This window comes from Azolla caroliniana, unplaced genomic scaffold (assembly GCF_043228905.1).
Source record: "Azolla caroliniana isolate FFs.n. ecotype wild unplaced genomic scaffold, voAzoCaro1.0.p SCAF_7, whole genome shotgun sequence".
Taxonomy (NCBI): Eukaryota; Viridiplantae; Streptophyta; class Polypodiopsida; order Salviniales; family Salviniaceae; genus Azolla; species Azolla caroliniana.
Window position 1 is genome coordinate 15,024,929 of NW_028230442.1, and position 7,797 is coordinate 15,032,725.

Sequence of the window (7,797 nt, forward strand, 5' to 3'; positions counted from 1 at the left end):
CTGCATGGCACTCAACCACTTGCGGTTGTGGGTGTCTTTCTTTGCTTCTTCGAAGTTTTCCGGCTCCCCCTCATTGGTTAGCAATACGTGCTCTTTATTCGGGAATCTTCGGGGGGCTCTTCTCTCTCAGAGAGGATATCCCCGACCTTGGTTTTCGACTACCGGTTCCTCCATTTGTTCTTCATCCGAATCTGATTCGGGGTCTTCACTGGTTCCGGTGTCTCCTTCTTCTTCGGTTGGTTTGGTTTCTTGTCCGAAGTCGGCTGGTTCATCGAGCGTCATCCGGTGATTGGCTAACATCCGCTTTTCAACCGGGTAGTTCCTTGTGTCCTCAAACTGGTTTTCATTGGATGATCTGGAGTTCTTCACCTTCTTCTCTGACTCCCAGTCGGCAATGGTCCTATTTCCCATGAAGACTATATCCCGACTCCGGAACACCTTCTTGTTGACCAGGTCCCACACTCGATAACCAAACTCATCATTGTTGTATCCTAGGAATATGCATGGCCGGGATTTCGGATCCAACTTTTCTCTCTTGTCCTTTGCAACACGCACATAGGCGAGACACTTGAACACCTTCATATGCCGGTAAGACACGTCTTTACTGGTCCATACTCTTAGTGGTGTGTCTCCATCCAAGGGTGCCGAGGGTGACTTGTTAATCACGTACGTTGTCGTCGTCTGTTGAGAAGCAAGCTCAACAAAGGTATGTGATGCTTATTGAGAAATAAGCTATAGTAGCTATTAGCTAATTAGCTACTAGTGGACATAAAGGTGAAACAACTATTTAGCTACAGACAACTAATTAGCTGCATATATAAGTCACTTATAACTTAGGTAAAAAGTAAGTAGAAAAGTGAGTAAGAGTGAGAGTAGAGAAGAAAAGAAAAACAAAGAATAGAAAACAAACGAGAGCGAGTTGAGCTCTGTGTGTAATGAAATAGAAGAAGTTTTTTGGTTTGCTACACAGAGGTAAGTCTCCTTCCCCTTCCTTTCTGTCTTGATCACACTAAACGATCCAACACATCACGATCCGTTGTGCACATAGAAGAGCCGTAGTGCCTTCGTAACATGGTATCAGAGCAGAGTTGCTCGTAAAGAAGATTAGAACAGTTCAGATTTGAGAAAGGTTGTTTCACTGTTTACTTATTTGAATCAAAGAGTTGTTTGTGAAGTTAATCATAACAAAAGTCCTAATTGAAAGAGAGAATGACTGCTGAGAATGAAGCCAAATAGTGACAGAAAAATTAGATAAAAACAATTTCCCGACGTGGAAATTCAAAATGGCAAATTTCCTGATGGGAAAAGGATATTGGGATTACATTAAAGGAGACCTTGAAGAGGCTCTAGAGATCCCTGAAGAAAATGCAACTGCTGCACAGATTAAAGCATTTAAGGAATGGAATCAAGGGGCAAGAAAGGTATTGCATTGGCTCTCACTTAGCATCTTAGATTCGATGCTTGGACACATACAAGATGTTATGCTTCCAAAAGAAGCTTGGGACAGTTTGGTAAAATTGTTTGCAGTGAATACAAAGGCTAGAAAGCTTCAGTCGAAGACTGAGCTAAATACCTTGGAAAAAGGTAAGATGTTAGTGAATGAGTATGCTCTGAAAATAAAGAGCATATGTGAATCACTTGCTTCTATCAATGTGAAGGTAGAAGATGACGATAAGGTGGAAATATGCTTAAGAGGTTTAGGGCCTCAATATAAAAGCTTCAAAACATCCATCCTCACAAGGGATAGCATTCCAAGTTTTCCAAATCTGGTTTCAATGCTTGTAGTGGAAGAAAGAAATCAGATGGATGAATATAAATAAAGGAAACTTTGAGACTGAGGGGCAAGCCCTCTACAATAGTGTTGGAAGAGGCCAAGGAAGAGGCCATGGAAGATTTGGTTCAGCTAGAACCAACAACAATAGTTATCAAGGAAGAGGACAACAGGTTACAAGTGGAAGAAACAACATCAGAAGCAGGGGGAGCAATCGAGGTAGAGGTAAGCAAACTTATTTGAATGATGATGGTTGTTGGTATTGTGGAAAACTAGGCCATACATAGGTTGAATGTTATAAAAAGCAAAATGATGAAAAAAGAGGGAAGAGACATCAAAATAATTATGCCTCAACTAGTGAAGACTATGATAAAGATGGTGCATTTGTGGTGCAACATGAAACAGTAGCAATGGCTGAATGTTCATAGAGATGCAATGAAGAGTTTATGTGGTATGTAGATTCTGGGGCATCTAATCATATGATAGGACATGCAAATTGGTTTGAAAGTCTAAGAGAACCAGAGATTCTTGGCTATGTACAGACAAGTGATAATACGACTCACCAAATAGAGCATGTTGGAGATATCCCATTGTGGGAAGAAAAAGGAAAAACAAAATATATGCTGAATGTTATGCATGTGCCAAACCTTGCAAAAAATCTGATTTCTGTTGGATAGATAGTGGAGCAAGGAATGCAAGTTAAGTTTAAGCAAAATGGATGCTTTATAGAGAAACAAGGAAAACTTATTGCAAAAGGAAAATGACAAGGAAGGATGTTTGTGTTAGATGTGGATATGCCTAAAAAGATTACAACCATGTTTGCAGAAGGAATGAGTGTAATCTCATATGTGGAAATGTGGCATAAAAGAATTGGTCACATAAGTATGCAAACATTCAAAAATATATTCAAAAATGCAGTGACTGGACTGCCTAAGTTGAAAGATTGTGAGATGAGCAAAATATGTGAAGCATGCCAATGTGGAAAACAAAACAGGTTACCTTTCCCTCATGAAAGACATGTAAGCAAAAATTTGTTGGATTTGATACATACAGATGTATGGGGACCAACAAAAAATGCATCAATTAGTTGTCAGGAGTAGTACAAAAGCAGAGATGGAATTAGTACTAAAGAAGAGCAGTACTATTAGTACTAAGAGGACGGGACTGTGTAAGATTCCCAAGAGAGGAAGTGAGAAGAGAGAGAGAGAGAGAGAAGGATGATGACAACAGCTCTTATATTGTGTGAAAAGATAAGTACAAATCGGCTAAGAGGCTTAAGACTGGCGTTTAACCAATTTGGTTCAAAACAATGCCTTGTGCCTCCTTTTATAGTGTTTTTAGGAATAATCCTGAAGCTTCTAGAATATTCCAGAGAGATCTGGAATATACATCAATTTTCTATGATAAAGCATAAATGAAAATAATATCCTACAAATTACAATTCATAGTCTAATGGTAAGAGCTCGACCCATGTAGCATAAGGTCATGGGTTCGAGCAGGAGACCTTGAGCATCTTGAAGAGATGCTGCCAAAATTTGGAGACAAATTGCGGTCCTCGGTCACTGATGATACTGTCTGGGAGGCCATGATGCCGAAATACCTCACGCATAACAAGGGCGGCGGTTTCCTCGCTAGTGATGGCTTTAGTACACGGCACAAAATGTGCCATCTTCGTATATCGATCGACGACGGTTAGGATAACATCGAACCCCTTTGAGACCGGCAGATCTGTGATAAAATCAAGACAAATAGACTGCCACGACTTACTTGGAATCGGTAAGGGTTCCAACAAGCCATATGGATGGTGTCATGGCATCTTTGCTCGGCAGCAAGCATCACAGGTCCGAACGTAGTCGTCGACAAAACGACGCATGTGGGGCCACCAAAAAGATCGCTGCACTAGCTCCAACGTCTTAGTACTACCAAAATGTCCCGTCGTATGGGTGTCGTGACAATGCTAGACAATTTGAAGGCGACAGGAGCAATCGGGGACATATACGCGCTTTTTAAAGAATAACAAACCATCATGATATTCGAATTGTCGGTAGTCAATACCTAGTTGTTGAGACTGAGAACAGGATGCCCGAGAAGTATCAATGTGTGGCAGGATGTCTTGAGCAAAACTATCCGTCTTCAAGGTTGCACGTATGTCATCAGTAATCCGTGAATCCATCGGGGTGTGAAAAATCCGCGTCGTGTGCAATCGTGTTGGTCCCAAGATTACTTGCTTTTGATTATCAAATGTTGCATCACCAGGACGAGGTGCAAGATATGAACGTTGTGATAGTGCATCTGCTTTTCCTTGCTGCTTCCCTGGTCGATATGTGATTTTGAAGTCGAAACGCGTGAGGAATTGCGTCCACCGAGCTTGCCGTCGATTTAGTACGCGAGCGTTCTGAAAATAAGCAAGATTTTTATGATCGCTAAAGACAATGACCTGATGTGGAGAGCCCTCTAAAAAATGCCGCCATTGTACAAATGAATCCACGATGGCTAATAACTCCTTGTCATATATTTCGTAGTTGATTTTTGCGACATCGAATTTGCGCGAATGGAAAGCCACCGGATGCAACTCTTCTTTATCTCCTGGTTGAGAAAGGATGCTACTGAGGGCGAAATCTGATGCGTCGGCCTCCATGATGAATGGTTTGCTTGTATCCACATGAGCTAGAATCGGTGCTGATGTAAAGGCTTTCTTAAGATGCCGAAAAGCCATATCTGCTTCTATGGACCAAAGAAATGCTTGGCCCTTCTTCGTAAGTTGTGTGAGAGGTAAAATAATCTTCGAGTAATCCTGTATAAACTTACGGTAGAAGTTAGCAAAACCTAGAAAACATTGTACATCTCGTACCGACCGTGGAATTTGCCACTCTAGTACAGTTTGGATTTTAGCTGGATCCATGGCGATGCCCTTTGAGGAGATGACGTAGCCTAGAAATTCCACTTGCTTGCAGTCAAAGCTACATTTTTCTAGCTTGGCATAAAGACCATTCTCGCGGAGTCGCTTTAGTACTAATAGTACATGAGAATCGTGCTCTTCCTGGGTCTTCGAATAAATCAATAGATCATCCAGATAAATGATCAAACAGATATCCAAGAGGTCTCTGAATATATCATTTGCCATGTGTTGGAAGACTGCGGGTGCATTGGTTAGGCCAAACGGCATAACAGTATACTCGAAATGCCCATACCGCGTGCAAAAGGCGATCTTCCATTCATCTCCTGGTCGGATCCGCACGAGGTTATACGCTCCTCGTAGGTCGATTTTAGTAAAAAACTTGGCACCATTAACTCGCTCTAAAAGACTTGATATAAGAGGAAGTGCATACCTATTCCGGATGGTGACTTTATTCAATCCGCAATAATCAACGACAAGACGAAGTGAGCCATCTTTCTTCTTGACAAAGAAGATGGGTGCACCGGCCGGAGATTTCGAATGACGGACGAACCCGCTTGCCAAGTTCTCCTCTATGTAGGCTCGAAGGACTTCTAACTCGGTGGGTGACAAGTTGTAAATTGGTCCCCATGGTTGCTCGGTTCCTGGTTGTAAATCGATGGGACAGTCATAGGGACGGTGATGAGGAAGGGTACCGGCTTTTACCTTGTCAAATACATCGGCATAAGGATGATATTTTGCTGGAAGTTGTACTGAGGAGTCCTTCTTAATAGTGTTGGAAGGATGTACTGATATTGCAAATAGGAACATTGCCTCCTTGGGTCCTTCTTCGCGTAGTTGATGGAGTGAAATGGTCGAAACTTGGTGAGTTGATTCTTGGGGTGGTCGATATTGGACTTCTCTTGTTCTCCAATCTATGGTTGGATTATGTAATTCAAACCAAGGTAATCCTAGGACAATGGGATGCTCTGGACTACTAATTATATTAAATGATATTACACACACAAAACTACCTAGTACAACTTGAATGGGTTCTGATTCTTCTACAATATTCCCGAAAGCAATGGGACGACCATCAATGACTACTACAGCTGCGGCACAAGGAAGTTTTCTTAAGGATATCTGAGAAGCTTGGGCAAAATTTCGATCCATGAAACAGGAATTAGCTCTGGAATCTAAAAGTGCTAGGACGGGTACTGGGGGAGTACTTTTAGTACTAACAATGACTTGGGTTAGGAACACATTGCTAACTTGCTTGGAAGGAATGGAACCACTAATGGGCTGTACAGATCTAGGGTTGCTGTCCAACCAAACGGCTCCTATTTTGGCTGGACTCAATTGTTTAACTCTTCATCTAATTGACTAAGGATTTCAAATTTATTTGAGATACTTGGGCTATTAGTACTATGAATACTATCAAACACTCTATTAGTACTATTAATACTATCAGACACTCCTAAGGGAAGAATTGACTCGGGTTTAGTACAGGCTACAATTTGATTTACCTGTCTTCTTGGCCTATGGGGACAATTGATTGCGATATGCCCTGGTCCACTGCAATAAAGACATAATCGATTTGCACGTCGTCGTTGCTTTTCTTCTTCCGATAACGGGCCGCGTCGATGCATGGTATCGATCTCCATCGGTGTCGAAGTATTTGCTTGAGGTATGTCTCGTGCAAACGGTTTAGCCGCGACTGCGGCGTAAGTGGGCTCCGGCCTAGCGCGTGGTATCTGTAATTGACGTTTCGAACGCCGTTCGAAAAGGCGGTTGTCACATCGGACCGCTCGACTGATTGCCTCCGTAAGAGACTTTGGTTCTTCGGGGAAAGTTAGAAGTAGATCTTTGACATCGTTTCGCAGGCCATAGCGAAACTGCTCCATTAGTGCTTGATCATCCCAGGGTATGTCTGAAGCGAGTAGGCGGAAATCCGCCGCGTAGGCAGAGGCTGGACGATCACCTTGACGCAATCGCCGGATCCTGATGCTGTTGGTGTCTCCAAAGCAGGCTTTGAACTCACTAATAAAATCTTCAAAGTTATTAAGCAAGGGCGATTGTTTTCCTAGGAGCGGAGCGAACCATGCTAAGGCTGAGCCGCTAAGCAATGTGCCTATTAAGCCGAATCGGGATGCATCAAAGGGGTATCGGGAAGGATGCATTTGGAGGACTAATCGTACCTGATTAAGGAATCCCCTGAATTGCGATCGTGTTCCATCAAATTTCACAGGCAGTCCAATCTTCGGCTTTTTATGAAATCCTTGGGGACTTGATCCTTGTTGTTGCAATGCCGCTTCGAGTTGTTGCACCCGTAACGCTAACTCCCCATGTTGTTGCTGCGTTTGTTGCTTTTTTAGAGCGATTTGTTGCAGATCCCCTATCAGCCGTTGGTTTTCTTGTTCCAAGGCAACAAATTTTTCTTTTAAGCACTGTAGCTCGGAGAAAACGGATTGATATTCTTGGGCGCTAACAGTAGCCATAGTATAGGGAAAAGGGTAGGAGGCAAAATTGGTTCAAACTATCAGGAGTAGTACAAAAGCAGAGATGGAATTAGTACTAAAGAAGAGCAGTACTATTAGTACTAAGAGGACGGGACTGCGTAAGATTCCCAAGAGAGGAAGTGAGAAGAGAAAGAGAGAGAGAAGGATGATGACAACAGCTCTTATATTATGTGAAAAGATAAGTACAAATCGGCTAAGAGGCTTAAGACTGGCGTTTAACCAATTTGGTTCAAAACAATGCCTTGTGCCTCCTTTTATAGTGTTTTTAGGAATAATCCTGAAGCTTCTAGAATGTTCCAGAGAAATATGGAATATACATCAATTTTCTATGATAAAGCATAAATGAAAATAATATCCTACAAATTACAATTCATAGTCTAATGGTAAGAGCTTGACCCATGTAGCATAAGGTCATAGGTTTGAGTCTTGCCATATCATGACATTAGTGGATGTAAGTTTTATGTAACATTTATTGATGATTGCTCAAGGAAAACATGGGTTTACTTCATGAAAGAGAAAAGTGAAGTATTTGATTGCTTCCGTAAGTTTAAATGTATGGTGGAAAAGAAGGCTGGAACTAGGATAAAATGCCTAAGATTTGATGGAGGAGGAGAATACTTCTCAAATGAATT